Here is a 13,224-nt window from a genome sequence, read left to right as displayed (position 1 = left end):
AAATATTTTTTGCTCCTACTCAAGGGGATCAGGGCAGCTTATTAATTGGAACAAGAGTTTGGTTTTCGTCATTAATACTCTAGATGTGCATTAGACAAAGATTGTTGCTATTTTGACCTGTGATATTGGTTGTATTCCTTCTAGCTACTTGGGCCTCCCCTTGGGGTTGAGGCCTTCAGATTCTTTCTATAATAATATTTTAGATAGGTTTAACAAAAAAATTGGCTGGTTGGAAGGGAGTCACTCTTAGCTAAGCTAGCAAGATTCAACTTCTCAAAGGTACTCTTCAGAACCTTCCAACCTATGCTTTGAGTCTTTTTGGGATTCATAGTAAGTTTGTAGATCACATGGAGAAAATATAGAGGGACTTTCTTTGGTCTATATTGGAAAGCAACAAGCACCTAGTGGCTTGGGATAATGTGTGTTTCTCTAAATAGAATGGGGGCTTGGGGATAAGGAAACTGTGTCCTTTCAGTAGATCCCTCCAAGAAAAATAGGTACGGAGAACCTTTTCTAGTAGAGGGGAGTGGAGGGACATCATGGAAGATAAATATCTTCATAGACCTTCTTTTAGAAATTTTCTTTTTTGTGATTCTATTCCTAGAGGCTCTCATATTTGGAATGGTCTCCTTAGTGCTAGAGATGTAGCTATTAGAAGGGTGAAATGATGTGTTGGAAGTGGAGAGGAAACTATCTTTTGGTGGAATCACCCCAAATCTACTTGAAATCAACTAAACTCAGTCTTAATCAACCCAAAATGTGTCAAACATCCCAAATTAATCTTCATGTGTGCATTGTTGTTGCTTTTAGTACCTTGGAAACCTACACTAGTACATTTGAGCTCATTTTTTGACCTTTATTGGTTGAAATTTTGACCCATTTTTTGACCAAACTTCAACCAAATAGTGACCAATACGTTGGTCAAAAACTTTTGTAATTGCAAGGACATAGTTTGCCAAGTAGTGGTCAAAATTTTGACCAATTCTTGGTAGAAAAATTTAAGTAATTGATCAAAATTTTGACCAATGCTTGGTAGAAAACTGTAGGGCATTGGTCAAAATTTTGACCAATTCTTGGTAGAAAACTACTAGGAATTGGTCAAAATTTTGACCATTCTTGGTGGTAAATTGCTGCAAATTGGTCAAAATTTTGACCAATTCTTGGTAGAAAACTTTTAGGCATTGGTCAAAATTTTGACCAATGCTTGGTAAATTTTTTTTTGAGGCTCATAGTTTTTGAGGTCCACTTCAGCAATGGCCCTTCCTATGAAATTTCTGTCTAAAACCTTTCTAATGAGATAATGTGTTATGAGCTCTTCATCAGTGGGATGGAACGTGAATCTAGGAGGGAGTTGTGCATCACCCATATCAAATTTTAGTGTTGGTGATACTTCTCCCCGACTGTAGTCAATGCACACCCTTTTCTATTTAGTTATAAATTATGCAATCCATGAATACAGTCCTTCAGCTTTGATACTTTATAGCCTATGTAATGTTCTAGCATAGGATTCTGAAGATCGAGGACAATAAAATCCAATTCAAATTTCAGTACAGACAAGACCAAACAAAAAAATGACTTGATGGGATTTACATTACCCAGGGGAAAGTTCTAGGATCAAGAGTCATCCTTTCCACAAATACAGCTGATGCAGCTATCATTGACAAAACATAACAAAGAAATTCATACTCAACAAGGGTGAGTTTAGCAAGACAATTGCCCATGAATTCCAAACATAGAGATGGAACCTGAATGAAAAAAATTATGAAGGTAAGAATAAAATACTTTTATATATTAAATAATTTTATCTCCCACATACAACAAAAGAAAACTAGAATGTAAAGCTACCTTATATCATGTTTGAGTAGTACATGCAAAGCACCTATTCGAATTGAGAAGGGAAAATGAAAAATGAGTGCAACATTAATTTATCATGATTGTTCTGTGGCTTACATTTGAATATATTAATGTTTTTGTTTTTCATGTTAACTTTAATGAAAATAGTCACCAAGATTGCTCCACAAAAAACATTACCTGAGAAAACTCTTAGTTGTTGGTGTTGTCAGATCATATCGCAAATAAGTTAGGACATCAATCTCCATTTCTAACACCTATTAGTATTAAGATAAGGATAATTCTCATTTTAAGAATACCGTCCAAGAGAGATGTGACAAATCATCTTGCAATACAAAAGGAAAATTGTACCTCCTCCCTTGTGTAAGTATTATCTGTAATGAAACAAAATTCTTCCAGATGTGGAGCACAAATTTCTTTGTACTTCCTAAAAGTGACATCAAAGAAGTAGTTAAAAATTGACCAAAGAAAAGAAAAGAAAAGAAAATGTTACAATAGGCAAGAAGTAAACACGAGGCAACAAGCATGCAAGTAACCCCAAGAAGCTAAAGCTTTTGTCTATTCATAACTTTTGCAAAGAGAAACTGATCAATTTAGGACACAGTTAAGTAAAGTGTATCTAGCACAAGCTTGTACTCCTCGGCAACCTGTTACAAAAATCTAATTTTGAATTGATTATATAAAATTAATTGCACAACTACAATAGGGGAAAAAATATACAGATAGCATGAAGAAATGCAATAAGTAACAAACCTCAACAAGCCAATCAACAAGCATGTCCCTCATATTTATATTGATCTCATGTTGAATAATTTCAATGTAACAAGGTAATGCTCGCCATTTTAGCTGAAAAAGTAATTGATGACTATAAGTATTAATCAAAAGAAGCTTCAAGAAAATGTCATAAATCCAGTCTAGCTTGACACATGAAAATCGATAACTTTTTTGCTTCAAGTACCTATATTACTTCATTTAAGCTTAGAACATCAACAAAAATTTGCAATTTTTAGTGAAGATATGTGTCAACTAAATCTATATCTAGCACACCACATAAAAAAAAATTAATTCACAACTTCCTCTATAGAACATTGTAGATCCATCCAAGGATCTATAGTTATATGCCTATAACAAAAAATTTACAACAATAAGCTAAAGTTGTTAAAAGCATAATACATCTAACAATAGTGAGAATTATACTAACAAGAATTAGAAAAGTGCATAGAAACAAATCAACTCAATTGAACAATATATATTTTCTGGACCAAGAATAAAAGATCACTGTGAATAGAGCAAACCTCTATAATGTGTAATTTATCACAAATTTCTGTGGCATAAGCAGTACACATCTAAGGATCACCATGGTCCAAATCAATATCAATATAGTGAGAATGGCTTGAGCACCCCACACCTTCATGAGATTTGACTAGAATGGCAGGAACTCCTGACATTTGTAGAAGATCAAAACTATGAGTAAAAAGTAGAAAGAAGAGAATTTGGAAAAATTGATCAAAAAATAAATAAAAAATTAATGAATTATATGTTTACGTACTCTTAATTAGTTTATGAAATCCCAATCAAATTACCTTGTTTTGAATTTTTCTTGAGCTCTCTTGATATGTGCTGATTTTGGCAAATTTATTGCTTTAGACAAGACACTAATGCCTCATTAGCACATGCTGAAGCATTTTCATTATTTGGTTTGGCTACAAGTTGTTTGCATTGTAATTGCACTAGTATATTTTCTATAGTTGTAGTTAGATCTTTAGAATTAACCTGTATATCCTACACATTCTCTCCATTGCTCTTTTTTTCACCAATCCCAACATCATCATTGGAAGAATGATCCTTGGAATGGAAAGGAACAAGTATCATATCCTTTTCAATTTTTGCAACTTTGGTATCTGTATTGATGTTCTAAATAATTCCTTGGCATTTTTCTTTGCAATTGTTACCCAAGGATGCAACCTAAGCTCATATCACAATACAAATAAATTATATATATCTGAAAGGAAAGCATAAACTATTCAACATACAATAGTGAGAATTTCTTCAAGTGAGAACAGAGGAGATATGACACAAATAGTATCAGGTTCTCTTGAAGATCTGCGAAATTTAAATTCGGACCCCAATGTGCATAGAATACTAAATTAAAGCAGACTTTTGCCATACAATTTAGACTACACTATCATTTCTAATCATCTCCCTAAAATAACATGCAAAATATAAAAGTTAAAAATGAACATAAGTATGCAAAATAAAATTCAATTTTACCTTACATGTCCTAACTCTTGGCAAAGTCGATTCTCCATCTTTATACATGTTAGTCAGATCTCCAAGTACTGCTCGACATTTAGCTAGACTAGTAACATGATGCAAAGAATGCATGGTGGAATCCTCAGATGCTGGTCTTTTCCTCATCTTCCTTTGGCCCACTGGAGGAAAAGCTGGGGGTAGTTGGTTTTCACAAGAAACAATGTTATTGTTAGATGTGGACTTTGCAACCCTGGCCTGAGTAATGTAGACATTATTAAGTTGTTGTGGCCCAGTCATGGCTTGGTCACTTAAGCAACAATAAAATGTACAAAGCTTACCTCTTCTAACCCTGAATTTCTAAATAATGTTTGCACAGAAGATTCAAGTGATAAAATCTATCATGAAACATGATCTATTACTCCAATGAACAAATCACAAGTTGTAATTTGTAGGCACAAAATGTTGAAATGCAACTAAAATCATAGAGTTTAATTATTATCGAATCAATATTGTGAGCTAAAACTAGTCGAAAACATGGTTAACGATATGGCAAACATTTTAATAGGCTAAAAATGGATGTTTTTGTTAAATGCTAACTAACTTGAGAATACAATTTTGATCCAAGAATCTAAAACTAGTTGAGGTGTTAAGGGTACACTATAAACTAGTGAAAATAGAGAAAAAAATGTAGTACAACAGTTAAAAAACCCACAACTAGGATTATGAGTAACTAGAAATATGTTCATTTTTATAGGAGTAACATTACAACTATTAGGTTAAGTTGCTCATTCAGATTTAGGGATGGACTTAGGTACCAAAATATGATTCATCATTTTTTTTCTTATTATTATTCATATGGATTCATGTGTATATGTATTATATATAAGAACATATGGATGCATTATGTATGGAATCATGTGTATTTATTCCATGTTTGGCATATGGGTCTCTAGGGATCTATGTAGATTCACATCAGAATTCATATGGATTCATGATGGATTCATGCATGGTTTAGATTTGACCCTATGGGTTTGTCTAGATTCACAGATCACAAATCCATAGGGTCAAATTCGAACACTATGCAAATCTAGTACATACTGGTTCAAGAATCCAAACCCAATATGGACCTAGATCTAGTCCACAAGCCAGATGCACAAATCTAGTAATATGGCTATTAGGATGTGTAATGAGTATTGACTAGAATTTTCAACTCCAATGTTATTCAACCCAAAGTAATGAGATTCGAACTTAGCTCTGATTCAACAAGGGCAATTCAACTTGTGACCCAGCTTGGACTTGCTCATGACTTGGAAATGACTCGATGAGTCAGGTATACTAATTGAATGTAAAAGAAATTTTATTTGTTTCTACTTTTGTATTCAGGAGGGACATATCCATGAAAATTGAGTTGTCCAAGGTTAGACCAAAGAAAAAAATCCACCAGTTAGAATTAGTGGATACAAAATTGCATATATTGGTAACCTTCCTCGAGTTGTTAAGGAAGATGATATCAGACAATTCTTCAAGGACACTAAAATAGAGTCAGTAAGTTTAGCATCATATAAAATAGGGCTTCACTGCCAAGGAACCAAAAGATGACTATATGTTTAAGGAAACAAAAAAGACCACGTTGACTATTGTTCAAGGAACCAAAAGATGACTGCAATGAGACTATTACAAGCGAAAAAACTTCAATCTCATTAAAGAGAATTGGGATGTGTGTTTGAATACTTAACAAATTTTTCCAAATATCTTTGAAATCAAAACCTCTTGCAGCGCTCTTAATCATAAATGCCATACCACTTTAACTTACTGTCAGTTTCATAGTCACTATCACTGAGACCCTCATTTTTATATTGATACATCATGTGACCATAATATTTATATGATACAACACTCCAAGAACATATTCACCCTTGGTACCTTAATTTTCTTAGCACATTTTTGACCATCTCAATTCCTTTTTTAGTAATGAAATTCCCATAGATAAAAAGTTGACTGAAATTAGGCTTGTCTACAACAGCCTCTACAGCAGACTTAGCCCCAATTCTAGAGATAGCAGTAGTACTCAAATCAAGCACTCTAAGCTACTCGTGACCTTTCGAAATTGCTTTACATATCATGATTGTTCCATCATCCTTGAGTTTGTTTTGTGCTGCAACAAACTTTGTCAACAAGCTTTTTTTAGCAAGGCATGCAGCTAATGCTGGAGCTGCTTTTGGAGTGATACCATTTCCAACAATTGTAAGAACTCTTAGAGATGGAGCAGCATCCTTGAGGCTATCCACAATGGTAATTGTGCCTTCATCCTCAAGATTCATATAGTTTAAATGAACTTTTGAGAGACCTATTTGTCCACAGATGACTTGGCTTAAAGAAACACCACCGACTATCCCAAACATGTTATTTGATAAATTGAGTGTTTTCAACCTACCGCCTTGGCTCAAAGCTCCTACTAAAGCTTTAACACCTCAGATACCTATACAACTTCTTGAGAATTCAAAATCCTCTAGAGCAATGCATTTTTTTACAAGCACTAAAAGGGCCTCTGCCGCATCATCTTCTGAGTAGTTGTGACAAAAATGCAAACCCTTAATCCTTTCAAGAGATGGAAGAATCTCACAAATGAATCTAGTAGCTTCTTTAGAAATGTGAGTATCTATGAATTTCAAATTTTTGAGCGTCTTCTAAGATTTCAAGAGTGGTCGAAAAGCTTTAACTCCCATCTTTCTCAATTCATACAAATCAAAAGTCAAGGATCTAAGCATGCACCTTTCTAAAGTAGATGATAATATTGCAATGACCTCAAGTGCTTCAGACTAGGACCTTCTAATGACAAAATTTAAAAGTTCCACCCCTGTTAAAGTTTTCTGAATACCCATCAAGACTCTATTTGCAACACGAGCTGCCTCTGCTCCAAAACTTATGTTACCAAGGAATAACTTGGTACAAGATTTCATGGGTTCTTCCAATGGCCTAAAGAAGTCTATAATTGAATGTTCATCAAGAAATCTTCAATCCCCAATTGACATCTCAAATATAGTTTCTTTCACTTCAACTAATTTAGATAATGATTCCATGATCTCCAACAAAATAACCCCAAAAAGGATTTTGAAAACAAACAATTTTGGAAAAAAAAATATTACAATTAAATTTATAAAATATTAGGAGTTGCAGGCTAATGATGATGAAATACAGCTGAAGGGTTTATCTTGCAATCCACATACCTGGGGTTTACAAAATTGGAACAGTATGAATTGGAAATGTTCCAAGAAATAATCTTTGTAGTTTGGCTTGCCCGAAAGGTTTTGGACATGTATTCTTTGTTGATGATGGATCCCTAGAAAATGCCATGAAAAAAGATAATGTGAAATTATATGATAGGCCAATCAGGGTTTCTTATCCAATCAAGAAGTATACTGAACCAAGAAAAGGAAAAAAGAAGGTTCAAGATGTTTAAAAGATGGGTTGGAGTACAAAACTATATTTAGATAAGTAGCACTCTTGTGCATTACGAGGGCTAACAATGATATTAGACAAAGCAATTGGTGCATGATTGCTAGAATCAACCAAGTGTTTGGCAATATTAGGAATTGAAAACATTTGTACATAATTAAAAGTTTTTGATTGGGGCTGCAAGTCTTTATGGGTGCAAGGGTTTCAAAATAATTTTACCTGAATGATTAGGCTCATGGTACCTGAATGAATTTATTTCCCTCATTTATATTGAATAATAACTAGATTCATGTAATGTGTTAAATGGTGGATGTAGTAAGCTTTTTGTGTTGCTCAGGAAATTCCTTTGTGTTGTGAGAGAGGAATTGAAGGAAATGTGACATTTAGTTTCTGTCACAAGTTTTCTATATTCTAATTCTAGCCATTTAAATCCTTGAAAAGCCCAAGCATTGTTCAACTTGACTAGATTTTGTGTCCTTTTGAAATCAAAAGGGGAACTGTTTCCTTCAACTAACACCTATTTATTGGTACCAAGAAATAGTATATTATAACTCTTGAAGTGGCAACAATTTATAGTTGTCTGAACTTGCAGGTGCACAAACTAAACTGTTGTATGCAACAAGTTTTGCTACATATGCTTTTAAGGTGCATGTAAATGGAAACATCTAAGGAGAAAACTAAAATGCATGCCTTATGAAGGGGAAACTCATGCAAAGGGAAACATCCAAACAACAAACTAAAACACATGCCTTACCAAGGGGTCATTTTGTGTTTTTTAAAGGTTGTCTTTAGATGAGGTTCAAGTAAATCTTTATATGAGGTTGAGGTTTAGTTTGTTGGATAGTCACATGCCATGTGGAGGGGATATATTCTTTTGACTAGTACCTTTAAGCTAAGTTCATATAGGGCACTTTCTATTGACTTGTACATTTATGTTGTAGGCAAAGGGTATCTATTCATTTGGGTATAGAAACCAAGACTCCTAGGAACTTCTAATAAAATAAGTTTAAGCTGATCAAATTAAATTCTTTCTTGTAAAAGTATTATCACTGGCCAAAGTTTAGAAGACCATCTAGATGCAACTAAACAAAATTTGGATGTGGGCTGCAGTTATTCCAAATGAGATGGCAAAAAATATTTTATGTATATACGAGTCTAGCAATAGGTTCTATAGGTGAAGCATTGTTGTAATAATTGTTGTATGTGTTTCAAGCACTTTATGAAAGGATAGATACTTTAATGACCAACCATAATAGAGCACAAGAAGCCAAATATCGTTGTTGCATGAGGTGTTGTGGTCTCAACATGGCATATCAGACCAACAAGAAAGTTACATTGTGTGTTTTCTAGGGACAAGACAATACAATGTTGTTTCTTGGTCTTCTGAAGTACTTGGAACTGTAATTTTGTTTGTCTGAAGGCTTAGAATTAAAATCCTTATAGGTGTTGTTAGGAGTTACAGTTGAGACATTTGGCATATGTAAAATGCTTTACCTATATTTCTAGATGTGCAAATCTCCTTGTAGTGGCTTCAATCTAAAATATTTAAGTACAATTCGTTCATTATTGGAGACAATGTGAAGATTGCACTAAGAGAGGTTATTCTCTGTATAACCTTATTACCCAAACTAGAATTGGTGTGTCCAATGAAAGTTAGCATTTAAAATGATTACAATGTTTCAACATAATAACTTACAAAGGACATCCCAATATTTTAGAGTTTTCACTCATTTCAAAAAGAATTTTACCAAATTCATCTCAGAACTAAAACAATGGATTCCAAATGAAAATCATAAATAGAAAATGCAACTTACAAATTTGTATTGACAAGATGCATCATGTGTTGCTTGTAAGTATGACATTGTCCAACAAGATCTATAATCACTTCCTGCTTCAGACCCTGCATATTGTAGCTATTCCAATTACAAATCTAAGACTTGTAAAATAGCTTCAATACTACTAATGCATGTATGAGCATATTCATTTTTTTTATGTCCTTGAAAATCATTATGTTGATATTTAATCATTATAAAACTTGACTGAACACTTCAATTTTTTATAAAATTTGACTGAACTCTATTAAACAAAATCAGATTGCACATAGCTGTTAAATATTAAGAACTTTTAGTGATGCAAAAATATTTGAAGAAGGTTACATGTATCAATTTATATATGGTCATTGGTAGCTACACAACTATCACTATAGGGACCCCTTCTTAAGCCTACGTTTCTAGTCGAGTAGCAGAAGTCAGGGTACAATCTGGGTATGTCAATGCAAGACATAGATTATATATATATATATATATATATGAAGCCTAAAACTTCTATATCCATAAAAATCTAGAACCATATTAATCTTTTTAAACTATATTAATAAAATATTATGTCATTATTCATATTAAAATGGAAATCTAACCTTAAAGCAAAATTTAGTGCCATGAATCCTAAGGTTGAATGCATATGGTAGAATGAAGAGTTTAGCTTGAAGCTTTGAGCTAGATATATTGACCAAATATATGGCATATATATAATATACACTCAGGGTCCTTAGTCTTGTCATATTAGGGCCTACACTTGACATACTGGGGATAGGGTCTTTGGTATTAATGAAGCCCTCTAATTCAAAAAATAAAGCTATAATTTATTGACCTGAATATTACCATAAATTCTTAAACTTTGATAAAGCTATTATCATATTCTGAATAAATACTATTGTTGATGTCAAGGGCAGTTCAAACATAAGAAGTTCATGATCAACACATTTAACAAATGAGTTAAAACAAACTCTCTACATTGCATCCACAATAGTTTAACATTTTCAACTAGTTATCCAAAATATAATCAAGGGAAACAATCTCATGAGTAGGACAATTCTAATCAAAGATTTTAAACAAACCTGGCCTATAAACACAATTCACCTCAACAACTGAGCTAACATCAAGAGGAAAAACAAGAGACATATAGCTATAGAACCTAGCTCAGTCACAAGCAAGCATGTTCCCTTGTCAAAAATCCTATAAGCATTCTTCCCCAAAGATGGAGATGAATCTTTGATCAACCATTTCTATTAGAATGATATTGTAGTATTTACCCATAATGGTCATTTAAGTCACCTAATGCATAGTTTAGAATATCATTATTGACAACTATTGCTGAGGGCAAAGAAAAAAGGGTAAATATATAAAGGGAAAAAAATGATCAAATATCAAACATTGTAGGTAGTCACACATTAATCCCATATCACATTTGCATTTTATGTTATGGGCAACAGTAGTTGTGGATCATTTTAGACCTACGACATGCAAAGTGTCCATTTTATGTTTGAACTTCACTTGGTTTCAAGAATACTATAATATTCTCTACTTAACAAGGCCAACCATGTGAAGGTGGAAGCTCATCTAGCCTCACCCCCCTCCCCCTAACATCAATCTAAAGTACCCATTATCATCTAATTACATACTTCATTCATTCATTCATCCATTTATGAACTATAACATTCAATCAATACAATCAAATAACATTCATTAATATGATATAAAATTTATTAATACACAATACTAATCAAAACTTCATTAACACATAACAATATTCATTAACATAATATAAAAATCTGTATTAATACGCATCATTCATACATAATTACTTTAAACAAAGTTCTTTCATTATCCAACAAGGTTTATCAAAGAAGATTTTTAAAACATCATTTCTTTTTTTTGTTTTTCTGAGCTCTCTTAAGAAAAGTGCTCATAGGAGCATCCATATCTGCTTCATTCTCCTCCTCTTCTAGCACGTGTAATGTCAAATTATGATGGATCCTCTTTGGAGGAGTAGGAATTTGCTGCACTAAAGGGGGCTCTGTTGCAAGAACAAGTGAATGGGATAAATTGCCATACTCTTTTTCTTTTTCTAACTGTTACAAGTTTGTAATTAAGTACAAGTACAAGATAAAATGCATTTTTCTTACCTGACAATGCCATATCATGTACATTAACATTTTGATCTACCACCATGTCAACATGTTGAACACTTGGAACATGGTCCACTCCTTTAGCATGATGTTCAACATGCTCTGAAATATTCAAAAAAAGGATACATGTCAAATTCCAATTGAAGATGTTAAATTGTATTCATAATTGCATAACTAATTTCCAATAGCAAATTAATACCTCCACCACTATATACACATCATGGCCTTCATCATGAGCAAGTTCTGTGGTAGGATATGAAGGCTACAGTAAAATGTTATGCACATTGTTATGTAGTCAATTTACGTTTAAAACTAATACCAAAAAATAATCTTCTCAACTATTTAATTTCATTTACTTTTCATTTGACCAATTTACCTGTGAGATATCATTTGGTGCACTGGATTCTTGGGCAAGGCTTACAGATTCTTCATGTAGGTGTGCAACCACAACTTTATAACCTTCCTTCAAGGCAATTTTTCTATCTTCATCTATGACCTCCACATTGAACTTTTTGCCCTATGTTTTTTGCTTGATAACATCATTTTTCCATGTATGGTTTCATTAAACAAAACTGTTTGCAACATTATATTAAAAATAAAATAAAATTCATTGCTCTACTTACAAGTTGAGACTATAGATTCATATAGCCACCAGAGCCAAGTTTGTGTTGGCCAACCTTTTCTACTCTCACTTTTGTAGCCACAGATGTGTCTTACAATCTATGAACAATTTCAAACATCTTAGATTATATATTTACAAATATCAATAATTAATGCATGATTACAATGTACATAATACTATAATGACATACCTCTTTTTTCCCTGTGCTACTTCATTATCTCTATCTTCACATAGTCTTTTCTCCTTTGGATCTTCTATTATTTCATTCCACTCCATTGGTAGAATCATAGGAGGATGATCATACTTTAGGTTATCCTTAAGAGCCCTTCTATATTGATCCCTCACAATCTTTATATGCTTTGCTGCTCTTTTTAGAAGTAGGCCAATGTCAAAAATATTTTTCCCAAATTTCTCCTCAATAGATGCAATCAGCTAATATTTTAATTCCACAGCTTATAAATTTCACCTCTTTAAAAACAAATAGATTATTAGATCAATAACTTTAATATATTACAATAAATAGAAGAAAATAAAAATTATGTAGCAATGATATGAAACTACGTACCTTTTACGTATGGTGGGTCCAAATAGTCTCAATGTCATATGAAAAAGATGTTCAAAGAAAGCATTATTACCTACAAAAATAAAAAGGATTTATCAGTCCAAAATGAGTAATGTAAAAGTAAAATAAATTTACACTTTAAATAATATCAATTTTAAAGCACCTGGAAGCTTTCGTTCTTTTAATGGAAACATAGTTTTCTTATTCAGCAACAATGTCCCTTCATACGAACCAGTACTAATCACACAAACTGCTCCAGGAAATGGATTAGCATTAGTAGTACTGCTCTCTGTTGGTCTATCAACTAAAACATCATAACAAGTAAATGACAATTTTAGCACTGCTCTCTGTTGGTCTACCTCCTTGCCTATGTCCATGTCTCTCTATGTGTGGGTGTATATATATATATATATGTATGTATGTATGTATGTATGTATGTATGTATGTATGTGTGGTGTGTGTATGCATGTGTTTGTGTGTATGTATCCTTCTGTAGACATCATTTAAGCACTG

The 13,224-nt window shown here is 32.9% G+C and overlaps 1 pseudogene; it reads right to left on the bottom strand.

Annotated features, from left to right (window-relative positions):
• Positions 1–1,374: 1,374 nt before the first annotated feature.
• LOC149542870 (cyclin-A1-4-like) lies at positions 1,375–4,401 on the bottom strand (annotated as a pseudogene).
• Between the last annotated feature and the right edge of the window lie 8,823 nt (positions 4,402–13,224).

This window comes from Cupressus sempervirens, chromosome 8 (genome assembly GCF_028749045.1).
Source record: "Cupressus sempervirens isolate cs-2001-9-10 chromosome 8, ASM2874904v1, whole genome shotgun sequence".
Lineage (NCBI taxonomy): Eukaryota > Viridiplantae > Streptophyta > Pinopsida > Cupressales > Cupressaceae > Cupressus > Cupressus sempervirens.
This window is presented reverse-complemented; position numbering and strand designations above follow the sequence as displayed.